The 20,381-nt window shown below is 35.5% G+C and overlaps 1 protein-coding gene, 1 long non-coding RNA gene and 1 other non-coding gene across 11 annotated transcripts in view; 1 reads left to right on the top strand and 2 right to left on the bottom strand.

Annotated features, from left to right (window-relative positions):
• The window catches only part of LOC107964422, a 45,747-nt gene that overhangs the window by 7,032 nt on the left and 18,334 nt on the right, over positions 1-20,381 (top strand). The window lies entirely within an intron of this gene.
• Positions 1-20,381, bottom strand: part of LOC411083 (sodium/potassium-transporting ATPase subunit alpha) — a 118,549-nt gene that overhangs the window by 83,126 nt on the left and 15,042 nt on the right. The window lies entirely within an intron of this gene.
• Positions 20,094-20,171, bottom strand: Mir6044 (microRNA 6044). The gene has a single exon (NR_127318.1). It is a non-coding gene; the product is annotated as a microRNA 6044 (primary transcript).

Here is a 20,381-nt window from a genome sequence, read left to right as displayed (position 1 = left end):
AAAATAGAAACGAATGCCACGTCGTTCATTTTTCTTCATAAATTATATAAACGATATATCTCTCCTTTCTAATAAGAATCACAAGATTTGATTCTCATTTATCCCTCTCACCTACGTGAAATCTTCAAGATCAAAATCTGAATCTCTCGTCTCGATGAAGAATTTACAAATTTCACAATTTTTCCTTTCCCTTCTTCGCTCGATCATTTTTCACCTTTTCAATAATAATAAAACGTTCGAAAATATCGGTTTCGCGGTTACGAATCATCGGCAAGTTGTTAAATAACAGGAGGAAGAACGTTGACTCTTCTCGAAATCCAATTCTGATCCGCGGATGTGTACTCCCATTTCGCGGGCTTAAGGGAAACTCGGAGAAATAGGGAAATACAGGGAGAGATGGAAAAACGTGACGTCGAACAGCGTGAACTGTAACGCCGAGGGGAGGGGGGAGGGGGAAGCAGAGCGAGGAGGAAACACTCCGGGATCCAATTCGTCGTTTATTTAAATGGGGTCGCGTACGATTGAGCTCGTTTAAGTGCACACGATGCACTCACGGATTTACCGTTCACGTGTCTCACGCTCTCCATTTTCTTCTGTTTTAGAAGAACGCCACTCGATTCAGAGCGGGAAGTTCTGGATTAATTTTTTTCCTCGAGATATTTAAAATATATATATATATTATTTGCGGTACATTATGGAATTTGGAAAATTCGGAGATTGTTTCCTTTTTGGAAATAAAAAGATAAGATAAGAAGATTTATTCAGATCTTTGTTCTATCTCAATTGAAATACAAGAAAATGTATGTAATGAAATTGATGATCTATAATATTTTTTCAGGAATGAGAAGATAAGTTTTGGGATAAGTCAATGAGACAAGGACGAAGATGGTAAAAGATTAAAAATTGTATCTTTCTCTTTGTCCAATCTCGAGAATTATAAATGGGGATGAATGAAAAAACGTTTTAAATCGCAAATACTTTTGATGATCGTCCATTGGCAAGAAATCATTGTCCTCACAGTTTAAATTTTTCTTAATTTTATTAACAAAATATAGTGCAAAATATATAATATTAAATAAAGCAAGGATAAAAGATTATCTTCCCTAGTTTTCAAATATATTTTATATTTGCTTTTCGACTATTACTACTCTCGAACAATCGAAGAGTAAAAATAATTTCCTCGCCATAAATTTTCCAGATACCATTCACTAACCATCTATATCTAATCGAGAAAATTCTCAGCCTTTAAAAAAAGAGAGAGAAAAAAATACAACTCGAATTCACCGAGCCCCAGCTACCTGATAGTAATTGAAATCAGCCGGAATTCCCGACGTTCTTTCGCCAATTTTCCGTTTTAATTATTCAAGTGGAAGCGTGCACGATAAAGGTTGGCGATTGCACTCGCTCGAAGTAAGTTCGACCGGTGAGTGGTCAGACAGCGGGTCGAGGATCCGCAGTGGAAAAGACGACCGATGGCTCGACCTTCCTTTCCCAGCCACGCGTCAGGTGAAGTGGAATAGGACGTCTGACGAATAAATGCCAACGTGGTTCAAACGAGTATAGCAGTCGAGCACACGAGAGCGTTCTTTTGAAACTATTGTCCGGAACACTTTACATTAATTTAATGTAAAGTTATATTTAGTTTGATCAAATTTAATATTGAAATTTGTTCCGAGTTAAGCTATTTTTTAATAAGTTTCATTCTGTTCACCTACAGATCTATTAAACGATTCTTTTTCTTTACAATCAATTAATCATTGTATTAGCTTCTTCTAAATTAGACGTAAATTCACTAGTTCCTCTATCTAAATAGAAACAAATTTTCGACTTTTATAAAAAAAAAGACTCTCCCTACAGACCTATTAAACGACTCTTTCTCTCTAATATAATCAACTTCTCGCTACATTAGTTTCTTCTTCTAAATTATACTTTCCTTCTACGATAAACAGTTGTTCTCTTAGTTCCTCTATCTAAAATAGAGACAAATTTTCGACTTCTGGTTTTATTAAAAGAAGAAGAAGAAAAAAAAGAAAATTCCTTCTTTCCACAATCTGTCCTTTCCACATTTTTAAAGCACTCGAGAAACATTCGCCCCGTCGAATCCCTGGTTAAACCGATTCCCACCCCCTCTCACCGTAACTCTTTCGCCACTGCATTAGCTTCTTATTTCACGGAATGGGACCTCTTCCGCGCGAGTTCACGCGGGAAGAGACGAACGCGTCCGGGGGACGATCGATGTCGAGGAGGAGAAGAGGGTGTGTTTCCAGGCTTTATCAGTGCCTTGGTGGAAACGTTTCCCGGCAACAGCTCCGCTGGTTTGGAAAACCAATGACCCTAATCGGCCGTTATGCCACGAGGCCTCGCCCTGATAGAACCGGGCCAATCCTTTGGAAACATCAGAAACCTCCAAGGGAGGAGGGGAGAAAAACTTCTTCCCCCGAAGAGAAAACCTAAGAGAAAACTATCCTAAAAAATTCTCGTCGTAAATTTGGTTAAAACAGGGGATGTTAATGTGCTCGTGGAAACGAATGAACTCCTCGATTCGAACGACTCCTCGTTCCGCGCAACGTTACGAGGCAAGCAACGTGTCGTTTGATCGTTCTCTAAAGTGAATCCATACGAGTTTAAGGGAAGATATATAAGTGTTTTGTCGATGTTTAAGAGTTTAAACGGGGAGGGTAAAAGTGCAGTTCGCGGTGTAATTTATTTTCATCGATAAAATTTAAGGCGTTACACTTTTCAGTATAATCGTCCTCTTCGTCTTTCGCGAGGAAAGAAGAAATTCTGAATTTTCAAATTTACCGTAACGAAGGAAAAGTCATTTAAAAAATTCGATGAAAAACAACGCGCCTTTGATCGTTTTTCTAAAAAAACTTAGAAAAAATTATTTAATAAAAATTCGATGAAAAGCAACGGATCTTTAATCGTTTTCTAAAATGAATCTAGTGGTTCGCAAGAGTTTGGAAAGATATCTAAGTGTTCACTATCTGAACTTGGAAGAAATCATCATTGAAAAAAACTTCAAAAGAATTTCTGAAAATGAATCTCGTTGTTCACTATTTGAAATTGGAACAAATCATTAAAAAAAAATTCGACGAAAAGCAACGCCTTTGATTGTTTTCTAAAAAAAACTTGGAAAAAATTATTTAAAAAATTCGACGAAAAGCAACGTGTCTTTGATCGTTTTCTAAAATGAATCTCGTGATTTGCACGAGTTTGGAAAGATACATAAGTGTTCATTATCTTGAAAGAAATAATTAAAAAAAAAATTCGACGAAAAGTAACGCCTTTGATCGTTTCTTAAAATGAATCTCGACGAGTTTGGAAAGATACATAAGTGTTCACTATCTTGAAAGAAATAATTAAAAAAAAATTCGACGAAAAGCAACGCGCCTTTGATCATTTTCTAAATTTCTAAATCTCGTGATCCATACATAAGTTTGGGAATATATACAACCATATCTACATGTTTCATCGACGATTAGAGTCCAGAGAACAAGGATTGTATAAACGTATTATAATTCGCATTATAATTCATCTTCTTCGATAAAATTCACGTAGCAGCAAATCGTACTCGTTCGAGAAAGAAATAATTCTGATCAAAATTTTCAAACTACCTTTCAAACTTAGAAACCTATAATTTAAAAACCTAAACTACAACCAATATCGTGCAATTTATTAATTAATTAATCCTCATCACCCCCTTCTTTTTTTTAAAAAAGAATTTCTTCCTTCAAACCACCGCTCCATATCCGATTTCACCGCCACAGTATTCAACCGCGTGTTTTCGCGTGTCGGTGGATCACGGAAGCTACCAGCGGCGAAACCGTGTCAAATATCACGAAGAGGGAGGGGAGGAGATGTGAGTCACTCGGGGCCCGCGCGCGTTTTCGTCTCTGTTTCGTGATCGCGAGAGATGACGAGGAGCGGAGATAGATTGAGCGTAATGCGCCTCTTCCTCCGACGCAGATACAGTCACGGTCACCACACGCGTATGTACGAGTGTGTCTGTGTACGCGCGCGTGTACGTGGCGCGCAGGAAAGGAAAACGAGATTCAAGGAAATTCGAGGGGGAGAGGCTGGGAATCATTGGACCGTGTTGCGTCGATTCGACTCGAAACGGGTTTTCGAAGAAGGCGTCGAGAAGGATTGGCAAGGATCTGGTTGACGATTGGACGAGATAGAAATGAACAAGGGACGATCGTTTTTCGAAGGAATTTTGAACGAAGCAGCGAACAAGATCATCGATTCAAATGAAAAGTTTCAGTGTTAAAAAAAGAAATATCGAGAGTTGAAGAAGAAGGAAATTTTATATAAAATGTGATTTATTATTTATATCGAAATTGGAATACGAGGCAACATTTCTCGGTTTAAAAATTATATAATGTTTAAAAGGTTTATTTATTCCTCTTTGGCAGCATCTGGAATTAGTTGTTTCGTTTCTAAAAATATTAATCCCAAGGATAAATATTGAAGGGATATAAAAGGGATATTCGTATCGTTAATTCGATTTTATATTCAGATGTGGATGTTTATTCTCGCGAGTGTCACAATAACCCGTTCATTTTCCTCGCGCGTCCATTGTGTCGGACGATATATCCAATGTATTCAAGCATTGTACCAATTTATCGCCGGATTGGAATAAAAGTTTGCTCTCTCGATACTTCTCAAGGATGCAGGGAACCTGGAACGTGGCGAACGCTTCATTCGCCATAGATTTTGGCATCCGAACGAATCGATCGTGGAATACGATTGCGCCGATGTAAATAAGATTCTTTCTAAAATTTCTGTAAGAATGGAAATGGACGAATTAAAAATTTCTCATTCGATTTAAGTTAACTTTTCTTCAATCTCATCGAAACTTAAGTTTATCGCGAGACGATAAATGGAAATGCGTTGTTTCAATCTCGTTATACGTTGTTCCGTGAAAAGCGTATTTTTTTTTTTTTCAATTGGAAAAGGGAACGTTTTCACTCAACGACGGTGGTTTATGACGCTCGTTTTCTCTTTGATCCTTATCTCTGTTTCTCTCCGTTTTTCCCCCTCAGGGATAAAAAAAAAAAAGAATAACAAATCGCACCACGCGCGTATGTTTTCACAGTGAACGGGATTGGGAGGAGGGGAGGGAGGACAAAATTAAAAAAAGGCCTGCGATAAAAAAAACAACCCTATCATAGCAATACTGCGTGAACATTCGACGCGCGTACATCCCCTTTAATACCACCGATGCCACGCGAAATTAAAGTGAAACTATAAAGCGAAACTTTTTCCATCGAATTCCTAAAAAAAAACCAACGTTCCTTTGCGAGAAAAAAAGAAATCTAATCTAATCTCTTTCTTTTCTCCAAAAAAGAAACTTCAACCTCAACCTTATCGTTTCTCAACCAGTTTTAGAAACTCAGAAAAGAAACTCAGTAGGAAAACATTGACGAGTAGAAGAGTAGAAACAGGTCGAGATTAAAAGAAAAATTCATGAGCCACGACACCTGAGCTGATGTGTATCGATAAGGTTGTATCTCGAAAGGTGTATCGTTGTCGTAGGTGGCCAGATAAGTGGGCGTTACACGGCGTTTCAGTGCAAGCAATCAGTACAACAATCGTTCGACTGGTTGAACGTTCGAGCACAACAGTCGTGGCGTGCGGTTGGAGGAAAAGGTTAGGGCAACGAATATTATAACCGTACGTGGTACCGGCAGACTCGTTATATTATACCTGGCGCTATTACGCGCCATTAAAGCACGTTAAGCGGCGTTTCCAACGCATAAGGTCAGGTGTGGTATTTCCACCCACGAAAACATGGTTCTTTTATTGAATCGAACTGCAAATTGGGGAATTGGAAAAGAAAAATTGGAGGGATATGATTATAAAGGGATAACATTTGAAAATGGACGAGTTTAAGGTCAGGTGTGTGTATTTAACGTGTGGGAATATTTAAAAACGAATATTTAACATCCACGAAAAGAATTTTTTTATAATTAAAACTATGAGATTGATACAAATTGAGGAAAGAAAAATTGGATGAGTAAAGAGATTTGGACGAATGTTTGAGAAAAATTAGTTGCAAATGTAAAATAAATATTCATGAAAATTAATATAATATTTGTGGGTAGAAATAATTATTTTTTGCATCTAATCGATATATTATTTCAGAGAGAGAGAAATAAAAACGAGTCGTGCGAGTTGTGTAAGGAGTAGAGATCAATCATTTCCTTTTCAAAAGATCAGAGATTCAATATTCCATTTTCGACATGATCCGAATATATCGTGGAAGATAGGGAAAATCTTCAAATACGTTCAAAGCATATTTGGTAAACGTGATCGAGTTTTGAGTTATCTGAAAAAAATATTTGTTATTCAGATTTCTGTCGTTCGATTTTACTCTCTCGTGAATTTTTATATAATAAATAAAATTGATAAATAATTGAACTAATGCGCCAGATGTCGTTAATGAGTTAATCGAGAGTTAATGGAGAATAAGAAATAATAAGAACAGCGTTTCTCCTTCATTCTTGCGATGAACGTTTGTTGACAGTTAAAAAAAACTGTAATCGACTGATTGAACCAGTTTCCAAAGTGCATTGCAAAAAGAGAAAGTTTCTCGGATCGGAACAAGTTTCGTTGTTTCCAACAGTTTTACTGTCTTCCCGCTCTTCCGTTTCTCGCTCAAAGAAAAATTCAGACGATGTTCTCCTCAAGAAAGAGGAGCAATTTCAGAAAGAGCAATTTTCTTGTCCCCGATCTTCCTTTTTTTTTAATTCTCTGATCGTTCAAACTCTTGACTTTTTCATTCAAGAAACGACTCGACAATAACAGAAGGTATCTCATTTTTATATGCAGAAAACAGATTGTACCATTAAGAATCACAATCTAATAAAGAAGGAAATATTTTCTTTCTTTTTTTTACCAGCATCATTTTTATTCCAGCGTACGTAAAAGATAAATTCCTCTTTGCGGAAATGATACGCGAAAGTCCTTCTACTTTTTGGCGCATCAAGGAAAAAAACTGGTTCACCGGCATGTCCACATCGTTTTTTTTTGATACTTTGTGAACAGGCCTGTTCTCTCTGAAATTACCAACACCTACCTTTTTCATACTCGTTGAAAAGAGCATTCTTTTAACATTAATCTCGGTCGTTATTATTTCTCTTCCTTCTTTCTTTTCTTTTTTTTTTTTTTTGCTCCCTCTTTTTAAATAAATACTTAGATATTTATTATCGTTCTCTCTCTTTCTCTTGTGCAAGGTACAATTTCGAGGATCTTAGACCCGTGACAACGCGTCGACGACTGTCACAAGATTAATTAATTAATTACCCAAACGGCACAAGCCGCGACGCGGAGAGATCCGATGATTTATTGTGTGGAAGCGTCATTTTTCAACCATGATTAACTTGAAAAAAAAAAAAAAAAAGGAAAGAAAAATATTGTCGAGCTGGTTACATCAAATATATAACGCGATTTATCCTGTTATTTATCAGTTCAAGAAATTTTATGGTTATGGCAATTAGTCGTTTTGACAAATACCACGATAATTGATAATGCGAAATAATTTTAATCTACATTGCGTTTGATATTTCTTCCATTTTGTGTAATCAAACATCAATTTGATTCCAAAGATTACAAAGTTAATATCATACTTTTAGATCGTGGTTTAACGTAAAAAGATGTAATTTCTAAAAACGAAAGAAATATAGTTCTTTTTTTTTATTTATTTTTTTCAAAAAAACGATTCGCAAGAATCTCTGTGAAAACGATTAAATTGCGATACTTCAACCAAGTATCTAATTACTTTTCATTCTCGGATGAACAAAAAGAAACGTGGAAAAAAAAAAGAAAAAAAGCTCACAAAGAACCGTCTGTGCAAAAGTGCTCGTTTCTCACTGTAATTACGAGGAATTTAGTCACCTACAATTGAGAGCAAACAGACGTTTATTATTACTCGTGTATCCACATGTTTACATTTTGAAATAACAACACGTTTGCGAGGGAAAAAGTGTTCGTGAATTATCGTAGAAATTGATCTGGAGAAGATAGCTCTATCATTTTTCGTACCGATTTGCTGAGATGAAAATTTTTAAAGAGAAAATTAATCATTCTTTTTTAAAAAATATTAAACAAGGTTAAATACCAAATTTTTTGAAATTTCGATTATTCCAGTATTTGGATTGTTTATAAAAAGGAAGGAAAACAAATTTTTTTTTCTTTTTTCAGAAAGTTAAATCGCATAACGCGTCCGTTCTGAAATTATGTTGGAAATATACGTTCCCAATGTTGTTTGCCTCGTTTAAAATTTCATCTCTGCTCGAACAGACTTCGTTAATTATCGCTTTAAATCTCTGCCGAGTTCTATCTAATTTAAAGAATTAAACGGAATGAAAATTGTGGAAAATAAGTAAGTAGAAAGGAATATTTGAAAGGGGGAGTATGGCGTAATTGAACTTAAAACTCGATTTGATGTTAAAATTAAGAAAAACAAAAAAAAAACCGCTGCAACTCCAAAGATTTTTCATTTCTCTTTGAAACTCTTTCTTTCATTTATTCCAACATGACTTGCCGAGATATCGTCACCTCATCCTATTAACTTATCCAAACAAGATATTCTGAAAAAAACAGGATAATATGCAAAAGAAAAAAAATGTAAAATCGATAAATCCTTTTAAACCATCTAAAAATTCCCGCCAATTTAACTTTAAATTTAAACATTTTACATTCTTTCGATCAATTAATCGAGATACGAGGATAAAATAAAAACGAAAAAGAAAAACTCGAAGCGCAATTTTAACGACAAAATTTCTAATCTCTAAAAAAATCTCTAAACCTCTCTCGTAGATCATCATCGAACCCTTATCTCCATAATAACACCGCGAACAACAAGCAATGCCAACGAATAATTAGATCAATTATCGTTTCGACAACGAGTTCTCTCCTATCCTCGTTCCAAGGAGAATTTCCTTTCGAACGAGGAGATTTTTTTTTCGATCGAATAGATAAAAGTCTGTGAGCCAGGTATGGGACAGGATAAAATTCCACCTGGAATCTAATTAATTCCGGGCCGATATCCGCGTGAATGGAACGAAGAGAGAAACTCGTGGATGAATTCAATTAAGGTTGAAACAGTTCGAAAAGGTCCACGGTGGCGAAAAGGTTTTCCTTTCGTTCATTAATGAAAACTCCTAATTACAACGGCGTTGCAACGTATACGCGTATACGCCTCCTCCACGTCGTGGAGGAGGATACTTGCGAAATTACGTTCGCAAGTTTAATTAGCTCGACGCAGAAGGAGGAGGAGGAGGATCTCCGCGCATTCGTCGGCGCGAAACGAAACTTGTAACAGCTAATGCACAAAACGTATCGGCCAGGCGTGTTAATCGGGAATCAAATCGATTTAATGGTAAACGTGATCAATGTTGTCGAACGTATGAATGGAAAACGCGTTACGAGGGGGCTGTCGTTGCTGTGGCAACGCCTCGATTGAGGTCGGTTAATGCCATTATAGATAAAATATACCGATAAAATGTGGATTAAAATACGTATTACTTGCTCCTATCATCTCTCTCTTCTTCTTCGATTAGAAAAATTTCGCAATGAGAGAGAGAAGAAAAATTGGATTAGAATTTTGAAATAGATTAATTTATTAATTGGATGGATGAAGAGACAAAGAACGTTCCAAGGATCGATACTGTCAACACGGGACGCGTTAATATAAATCCTCGTGGGGATGATGATCATTGGTGTGGGTATATCTTGGCCCCATTTCGAATCAAGAGTTAACAGTATCCTTTATTTGGCGCGCATTGTTGCTCGTCGCCCGAAACCAGCGCCCTTAAATCGTGTATCCAATTATCGAAAGCGCGTGCAAGCTCTTGTCGAACAAGATAAATTGATGAACGAAATTTGAATCTTTTATCCGAATCTATTTCGCTCACGTCGTGTCGAATCCGGATCTCACCTGTCCAGATTCACTCTGATCGATCGCGGATATATGGAAGGAGTAGAGAAAGTGTCTCGATGCTTTTTTCCCCCTCCAAATTATTTGTCGACGTTAACCACGATCGATCATCCACCAGGAACGCGTTATTTTTTTTCTTTTTTTTCATCATTACGAGCATTTTTCTTTCCTTCTTCTTTTCTCCCTTTTTCTTCGATTCGTGGAAAAATTCCTCGGTTTCATTAACGCGAGGAAATTGGTGGGAAGAATTGGAATAGGATTAGAGCTCCGTGAAAAATTAATGGAGAGTTGCACGAATGATAATCCGCTACTAATGTCCTCGGTGGAATTAATCGACTCGAATGATAAAACAGAGTTGCTCGAGTTATTGAGATCGATCGATTTGATTGGGCGATACGGTGGTGATTGATTACTCCTCTGTATATATGTAATATCGACGTTTCGTTTCACTGTGATTATAAATATATATATATTTGTTGTTTTGGTATAAATTAATTGGATGGAGGAATATATAATTTGATAAAATTAATTTAGAAACGTTGATATTGATATGCTTGGACTCGTAAAATGTGTGATTTTGAATTATGAATTATTTTTAAAGATGATTTTAAAAACGATACTGTTTGATCGATATGAAATTAAGTGAAATAATAGTGTTTACATTGTTGAACATGAATTTTATGCAATGAAATATTTGGATGTCGATCTTCGACGAACGAGAGGATGTACCAATATTTGGTATGTAAATTAAAAAAAAAATCGATTCACTGTAAGTATAAATTATGGCAGCTTGTTGCACGACAATCTCAATCCTTATGCAAATATCTGGCACCAATTTTTGCGTGTGTTTTCCATTTGAAACATTTAAATTTCCCTGTCAAAAGATTTTCAAATTCAATTAAATCTTCGTTGTTTGGCTTACCTGTTGTCAAATTGAAAAATTTCATTTATACACTATAAAGCATCATTGAAACGAAACCGATTGAAAATCTTTTTTTATCATTTTCTTTTTCCAAATTAATTATAGGCAACCGATCGATTTTCGTAAAATCTTTTACGTTTTATTTATACCAGTTATATCATACCACGCTAATTTCGTGGAAATGTGGATGCCAAGTCCCAAGATCGATCCTGACGTTTTTAAGGAGTTTCTCAAATCCGTCTGACCTTGTTTAAGAATTTATACGAAATCTATACGAAACTCATTTCGCACATATTGCGCTTCGTCGCTTAAGTACACCAATACAAATTTGAATTTCTTTATAGGATCGAATCAAGGCTTGTTAATATTAATATATTCGTGTCGAACGCTATGGATTATACGAATTGCTTATAATTTGAATATCGCTTGAGAATATACGTTAAGAAAAATTTAAGGAAAAAGAATTTGCAATTTTCTTATTATTCAAGGATAAAATAAATATTTTTCTACGCGAGATAAAAATTGGAATTTTTATCGAGAACAATTTTTCGATTTATCAAAAATATTTTTCCAATATTTCTAAGATTTCGTATTAAAAAAAAAAAAGAGAAATTATTACTAAATTTCTTTTCTTAATCTCGATTCAAAAAGTTCGAAGAAGTTAAAATTTCAAATCTCTTTTTCCAATTCTTCGTTTAATATTCAATCCTCGAGCAAACTCGCTAATCCTCGAAAAAAAATTTTGTCGAGGATCATTTGTAATATTCAGAGGCGGGAGATTTAAAAATCTTCCCGAAAACCTTCAACGAATCGTATCAGAAGCAAACGATTATTCACAAAGCGTTTCAACGGCATTAATAACGTATTAAACGAGAGGAATTCTGTGGGATAACTTCCATTCCCAAGCCCCCTCCTCCCCTTAAGGGTGAGCGGAATATCTCCGATCCTTAATGAAACAAACTATAGAAACTTGTCTCTCACAACACGCCCTGTACAACGACACGGGGCATTCAATGTAAAATGAGATTTTCTCGCCATTCCGTGGTTCGATTCACTGTCTTCCCCCCCCCCTCCCCCCGTGGAGAATTCAACGTCGCCGAGAAAATCGAATAAAAGGGACCTCCCCCTCCAATTTCTAGCCAAGAATTTCAATCAGCGTGCATACAATTTTCCATCTGAAGAATCCGATCGAGAGAGATCAATTGTTTTTTATTTTTGTTTATTCGTTCTTGTTTTTTTACTTGACTCGATTCTCTTCCTTTCTTTTTTTCTTATTTGATTATTCAAGCTCGATCGATAAAAATTATCGAGATCTGCTCTATCGATGAGGAAAGGAAGGAAGAAGATAGCTTGAAAGAATGCAATATCGTTGAAGAAAAAAAGTTAAATTGAAATTCTGCTGTGACGTGGAAATTTATAATAGGGATTAAGAAATTAGTAGTTCGATATCTGTGACATTCCAATTTTGAATTAAGAACAAGAAAATTGATAGGATATTTCCTGCTAATAAATTATTACATTTAATAGGAATATTCAAGCGATTTCGAGCTTTTAAAAAAATCTCAGTCAGAGTGGATAAAATATGATAGACGACATTAACGATGTATATGTTACGTGTTGACTGTGTGACTGCAATCAATTAATTACATCTAAAAGAAAAATTGCATACCTTGATTCTCCTCGTGAAAAAGTAGATCGTTACTTTTAACGGGAGTAAAATTTTGTTGGAATAATTAATGGCGAGTCTACTTTTCGAGGGTGAAATTACGTTTGAATTATGGAAGCAACCTCTACCTACTTCTGAGGTCGTTTGAATAATTGTAATGCAAATTTCACCGTACAACTGTGACTACTATATATATTTAGTTAGTTCGAAGAGTAAGTCCCACCACGAGATTCAGATATGTAATAACATTGATTAAAACGAGAAATGATAATATTTACCTTTGTTCCCCTTGTATTCAATATTATACTCCTTATATTAAGATTTAATTATTATTCTTTTCTTTATAAAATTACCTTTCTTCGTTTTCTCCTTTTTTTTTTCATCCATTCGTTCAAATAATCCAAACGTATTCTCATTAATTCGTATAAATCAAATTTCCTTCGTTCGATCGTTTAAAAAGCTTGAGCTTATCTCATTTTTTCAAATTACTCCTCCAAGGTGAGAAAAAAAACACGAGATCCACGAGGTAGACAATCGTGAACGAGTTAAAACCCTGATAAACGAACAGTCGGAACAGCCCTTCCACCCCTCTCGTTTCTCGTTCTTTCTCCACCCTTTACGTTTGCTCCTTAATTATCCATCTCTCCCTGGCAAGCTGTTTTAACCGGCTAATTAAAGCGGAGCAACGGTCCCTGGATAAATTTCCACGATTAATTCTCCTCCCATCGTGTAAAATTACCTGGCCTAATTTTGTCCGCGATAACATTTGTCAAAACAGATGGATCCTCGATTCGGTATAAGTATAATAAAAATCTCTTCCGATTCTCTTCCTTATTTTCAACGATCATTGAAGCGAAAATTTGAAAAAAAAATCAAATATTTCAACAACTTGAACGATTGAATAAGTAAACTCTATTTGAGAATTCGAAATTTAAAAAATTTAAGATTTTTTTAAATCACTGGCGAAGAAAAAATTCTCGAGAGATGTTTTTGGTTCTGGAATTATAATATTTCTAGAATTATATTCGATAATAAAAACAAAACATTATCGATCGATATCCCTTTCGTTCTCGATTCTCGTCGAAAATATCGCCATTGATTTTCCGATCTACGTCCTCAAAAAAAATAAAAAAAAATAAAAAAAACGTGACAACGAATTCGCCCACCTTGAAAACTTTTTTTATCTGACACTTCTGGTCCATGGCAAGCTTTCGTCCACTTGGGCCGAGTAAATGGAACTCTTTGTGTCCGAGTTTCCCGGCCGAGATTCTGCCACTTTGTGGCCGCCGTGAAATTGGACGCGATTCGCGACGAGAAAAAAAAAAAAGGAAAAAAGAAAAAGGAAAAGAGGATCGTTTCGACGGTGTCACGGGCAGAAACAGCGTCGCTATAAACCGATGAGAATCGCCAACGTGCAGGGATGAAATACACCCTTAAATCCGTTTAACGCTTGTTTGGTCGATCCAATGGAAGAATTATTTGGTGGATTCAGTCGCGAGGATACGATTGAAAAATGAATACAAAATTAATTGAAATTAATTAATGATATTTTACCGGGAATAACTGAAAATTTTACCGATTTTGACGAGGGGTGAGATCAAGCATATTTTCGTATTTTATATTTTGAATATCTTTTGAAAATTTCTTTATCCGGATGATTTGTAAAATTTCGCCATAATAATATCGCCACTATTCTGCAAGGAGGATTGTTCAATGTTTGCTGAACAAATATTTCTCCCTCGTTTGATTGCAATGTAAAGCTTGTTTCAACTAACTCGTACAAGAAGACATGGATCAAGTGAAGAGATGATCTTTCATCGTTCTCAAATTACCGGTGTAAGATAGATGAAACAAAAACTGTAAAATCAAAAAATTCAATCGGGATACTTCAATATAAAATCGATTTCCAAAATGTTTGAAATCCGTTTTTTCTATTAAAAGTAATAATCCTTTTTTCGAGCAATCGTAAACGAGAAGATTGAAGGAAAAAATTTGAACACATTCAATCATATATATATTTTCAAAATATTGGTGTAGTTCAACGATTATTGATCATGGATCACAGATCCCAATTTTACTTTCCTCTTTACGACCTGGCCAATCCGTCCAATTTCCTTTAGGACGAATCTAACTACAAGATTCCAGGACCAAGTTGTCGCTCGACTATAAACCGATCAGTAAATAAAGCCTTGGCTCGATCTGGGGATCGAATATATGGAGAGAGGAATAGCTTTCGAAAGGATGAAATTTAAATAAAAGGCCAACACTCGAAACGATTTCACGGGTCGAAGGTCCTCGATTTGCAAAGATCGCCATGCCCTTTGATATCTTCTCACCTTTCCGAGAGGGCAGCCCGATTGAAATGTTTCACATTCTTCGACGAAGGATTTTCCATCTTTTGATTTAAGGATAAATTTAAGAAGAGGAGAAGATTGGATACGAAAAGAGTATTATTCTTTCCTGGCAATGATTTTAATAATATGATTATTAAACTCGAGGAAAATTTCCCTTCGATTTTCCAAATTGAATAAATTTTTATATCTCTTAAAAAAAATATAGTTTCAACAAGAGAATAATTTCTACCGAAATCGTTAAGAATTAAGGAAATAATTAACTATCTTATTGGATTCAATATAATTTTCAATATCCATTCGAATATAACCATCAAAAGGATCCGATTACTTGGCCTGATCATCGAATCACGATTCGCAAATCATTCGAACGTGCAACGTCCGATCTATGTTATCGTAACAAAAAAAAAAGAGTTGAAACGCGTAAATGAAATTGGATCAGATATTAATTAACATCCGAGAAAGATAGGAAGGTCTGCGAATCGAAATTCGCACGCGACGCATTCGGGTCACGATCAACCGGGCCAATTTATTCAAATAATCGCCACCTCTTTCTTCCCTTTCCTTCTTCAGAGGCCATTAATAGCACCGATTGTCCGCTTCGTATCGATAACCTGGTCGAGAATAACTCGATCCCCCGTTTCTGTCGTCTCTTTAAACCCGATCTCGGATCCCCACCCAACCCCTTCCCCGCGATAAGCCAACGTCGATTGCTTCGATATCACGGAACGAGAGAGAGAAAACGCAATTATAGAAACGAAAGGAAAAAATTTAAAAAGGAGGGGGAGGGGAGGGAAACGATGAAGATAAAGTACAAACACACGGACGAAAAATAGGTGAGATAACAGATATAGGCATTGTTGGTCGCAGGACTTTTCGTTTTCGACCTTCTTTTCCGCGGCTCGGTGCAACGGCCAGCCGTAGCACGTGAAATCGCCTAGATGGCGCTCATACTAATCAGCACCTTCACCCCCTCCGTACGAGGGAAAAAGAGAGAGAGAAACGAGTCGTCGAATAGCGTCGAATGGCCATGACGGAGTTATATTACGATCGAGAGAGATTGGAGAGAGAGAGAGGGAGGGAGGATCGAAGGAACGAGGAAACGAAGAAAGAACGGACGATGGTATGGATCAGGGTGAAGAGGGATCGGAAAAAGGGCCGCTGGTGGGGGGGGAAAACGTGACAGAGGTGGGAGTTGTATCGACCGCGCCGCACTGCAGGGCTTTATCCCCTCTCCTCGCTCTACCCCCACCACCTAGCTCTCTGGAACGAGCGCTATACTTCTAGGTGGAGAACCGTGGAGGAATATCCTCGTTATTTCTCTCCTTCTCGCTCAACCTCGAAATTCCTTCCACGTTTTTCTTCCTCTCCCTCTCTCTGCCCGTCTTCCTTTTTTCCCCCTTCATTCTTCGTCTTTTTGTCTCTGCTATCTCTTTTTTTCCTTTCCACTCCCTTCCATACGTACGTCAAGGTTCGTTCTTTCTCTCTCTCTCTCTCCTTTTTATATCGTTCTACATTTTTTTCTATACGCCTATTCTCGATTTTGCTGATAAAAGGAAAGGAGGAAAGGAAAGGAAGAATGGAAGAGGAGCGTGATAGAGGAAGTAAAGGAGCAGTAGCGAGAAAGGCGTGTATTCGAGGCGGCGTGAAACTTTGAGGTGTTAGAATTGGTTACTATATTGGTTTCTTTAGACAATATTCTTATTTAGTGAGTTTCGTTCATCACTCTCAAATCCTGGGATTCTCCATTTCCTTGTCACCTCTATTATTAAGAAATACCAAACAAACTAAAAAAAAAAATTTCGAACAAACTATTAAAAAGATTATATCCGATTCGTGGATACGTTTCTTCTTTATGCTTAAAATTAAGTATTTCTTTCGAAATATATTCGCGCAGAAAAATTACCAATAAATTGTATCGGAACGTGGAATGGAAAAAATAATTCGTTCGTTAAAATCGTTCCTCGCCTGATCACTCCGCTATCCCTTTCTCGATTAACACGTCCCGTTCCAACCCCCGGACGCCGGTCAGTAACCCAGTAACTCGAGAAACCGGGTTCCGGGATCCTTGAGAAGGTGTGGAAGGAATTCTCGTAGCCTCGATTCCGATTCTCATGCGCGACGCCCGTAATAATTCGTGTCGCCCGATCGAAGTGGCCATCGTCGCGTGGGGATGGCCGATGTGCACAGGCCACGGCGGGGCGGCCGCATCGGGAATTTGTTGACAAGTAAGGCTTGTTACGTTCGAGGGCTGTTCGCTCGAGAGGATACTCGATTAGTTCGGGAATGAAAATCGAGCGAAAGGAAACAGAACGCAACTGAATTAACGCCTTCCAACTTTGTCGAGATATTTTCGAGAAGTTGTATCGCAAGGAATATCAATTTTATTTCTTCTCTCTCTTTCTTTTTCTCTAGCTTTCTCGACTTTTCCAATTCTATTTATCGTCTTCTCGTTTTTATTTAGTTATATGATCGATAAATAAGGGATGTTTTTTAAATAGTTGTGTAGAAATGTATCGAACAAATGTTTGGAATCGATACATTTTGTGATATTTAAATAGGAAAAGAAAAGAATCGAAATATTATTAAGAGGCAATTTTAGTAAAAAATAAAATTTGTAGGATTAATTTAGGAGTAGGAAATATGCAAGGATGAAATTTAGATGTAAAAAGAAAAAGAAAACGATTGATCAATTTTTGACAAATCAAATCGAAAAAGCGTCGAAAATTGTCCCATCATTTTCTTTTATGGATAATGCGATAATAAAATTACGTATGCAATGGCTTGCAAAAATATTGACAATCATTGGCTCGGTAAAGGAAAACATAAAAATAATTTTTTTCTTAAATAAATTTTAACGTCGGATCAATCGGTGCGGTTTGCCTTTCACGAAATAAAAATATTAATATAAAAAAGCAAAATTGAATAGGATTTAACTTTTAATTCCATTCGTTCTTTCGCCATTCATTCCGCCTCATTCATCCTCTCTAATATTGAATTCATCCCTTTGATAAACATTACAATCACTCGCAAATTATTCTGCAAATAAAAAAAGCAACACCCTTTCCACCCACGCGTCCCACACTTTTCGACGCGTTTTTTGTTTTTTTTTTCTTTTTTTTTTTCTACAAAGTAAACTTTGTCTTCCATCCCTTTCCCCAAACACGCGGAAAAAAAAAAGAAAGAAAAACAAAGTGAGAAGAACGGCACGCTTCCAGGCAATGAAATCACGATGAAATCGAGGATCGTAACGCGGAAATCACGTGTGCAAACGTGCGCCCTGAAAGATGCACAAAGCATCGGGAAAGGGGAGAGAGAGAGAGAGAGAGAGAAAGAGGGAGGAAAGAGGGGAAGAATTTGCATTTGACACTTTTTTGTTTGTCCAAAATTCGCCCACGCCCTTTTTACATTGCAGAACAGGATGATAAAACGTTGACTGCAGCATCGATGAAACGCGATATCGATTACTGACAGTTGTGCAGGCAAATGAAGAAAAAAGGAGAAGGGGATAGAGAACAAGAAGGGAAAAAAAGGAGGGAAAGAAAGAGAAACGTGAATGTTTTATACGCGTATGTATTAGAGCGGAACGAAACTTATGGAAGCAGAAATTTTTTTTTTTTTTTTTTTTTTTGCCTTCGATAACTTTTTGGTATCGTGTTTCTATATAAGTAATATCTGAAATTATTTTAATCAATCTTATAAATTATCGAATAATAATTTGGGTTGGAGTGTAATTAATTGTTCGTAGTAAGGGATATTTTTTTCTTTATTTTTTTTACTGTATAAAAATAACTCTGATTTTTTTCATTTCAATTTAATATGCACCGAGAGCTACCACGAGATTAAAGGAAAAAATTTACGAACGGGTAAAAAATGTACACCGTGACAAGGTGGATCAGCTGATCCGTTTAAACCAACCTCGCTTGCACGAATACAAAAATATCGAGGTATGAACTCGTGATATAAATGTTTCGTTCGATTTCTCGATAATTTTTCAGATGAAAAAAAAAAAAAAAAAAACGATCGAAGGATTTGTCCGTGAATAAAGGATTTTTGTTTGATTAAGGAAGAATTGTTTTTGCACGTTTTTTAGGAAACGTTGAATAAACTTTCACAAATGAAAAAGATATTATGTACACACATAGGGTAAGGCATGTAAAACGAAAAATCTTTTAGAATTTTGTTCTAGTTTTAATTAAAAGAAGAGACTTGTCGATATTTGTAATAATTTAGAATATTTTCTTTTTAATTATATATATATATTTTATTATTATAATATAAACGTATTAAATATTACTGAATTTAATATTCTTTTATGAAAAATATATAGATCACGCTTTTAAATATACGTGTATTCTTTCATCCCAAAAAAGAGAAAATTTTGCTGACAATACGACCACGACTTTTCTTTAAAGCCAGACGTGTCGAGAGTTAATCATGAAAAATTACCGACAACGTTTCACGAATGATAAGAGAAAAAGGAAAGACCTGATGATTCATGAGAATTTGAGCTAATATTTGTGATCACAATGACGTTACTTTAAATATGACATTTCCATCATCGACCAAAATCTCAATTTTTCTTTTTTTTTTTTTTTTGCTATAATACTCATATTTTATTCCTTTCTTTCTCTTCGCTATAATTTTGCCACCAATTCATCCAAAACTGCGACATTTCGCGCTGTTGTTGAATATTGAGCAATTTGGAACTTAGCCAAATGCACACACCCTCTTTTTTGACCCAATCGAAACGTGTCTCATTAATGCACGCTTTAGTGTCGTGTGAAATTTAGTGACGTTTGTTATTAACAAAGGATTGCTTTGTTTCGTGAGTTGAATACAATGAATGCCCAATTCAATAGATGTTTCATTCATCATTTGCTAAGAGTTACATGATGTTGATTATCTTATTCATTAATTTTTTAAATTAAGAAAATCTTTTATTGTTATTTCCTTTTTTTACTCAAAATTTTTATTATTCCTTTTTAATTTTTTTTTTTATTTTTATACAATACTTTTGTATTTTTGTATTTTTTTTATTATTTTTAATTTTAGAATTGTAATTCTGAAATTTAGATCATTCAGAATTTTTTTTAATTTATAATTAAATACTAGTTTAGAGGAAAGTATCATTAAATGGAGAATCCAATAACAAATTTCTCTAGAAATTTTGAAATTTCCATATAAAAAATCTAAAAACGTTCTAATCGAGATTTGAACCCGAGACTCTTAGATTAGCAATCAAACACTCTGATCACTTGCCTAAGAAGCCTCTTATAATTAATATAATAGATAGTAATATATATATAATAATATAAAACAAATATTCTTAATATATATATTTTGTTATATTTATTTATTATATTCTGAAAAATCATACTAAAATTTTTTAATATCATAAGAAAATATTCAATTTTTATCATAAAATATTATCAATTACCCTTTATTTAAAAGGTTCGAAGACTACTAAAATATATATTATTCTGTTAAAAATAT

This window comes from Apis mellifera, linkage group LG5 (genome assembly GCF_003254395.2).
Source record: "Apis mellifera strain DH4 linkage group LG5, Amel_HAv3.1, whole genome shotgun sequence".
Classification (NCBI taxonomy): domain Eukaryota; kingdom Metazoa; phylum Arthropoda; class Insecta; order Hymenoptera; family Apidae; genus Apis; species Apis mellifera.
Note: the sequence above shows the minus strand (reverse complement) of the source record. Positions and strands in the feature narration are given on the sequence as shown.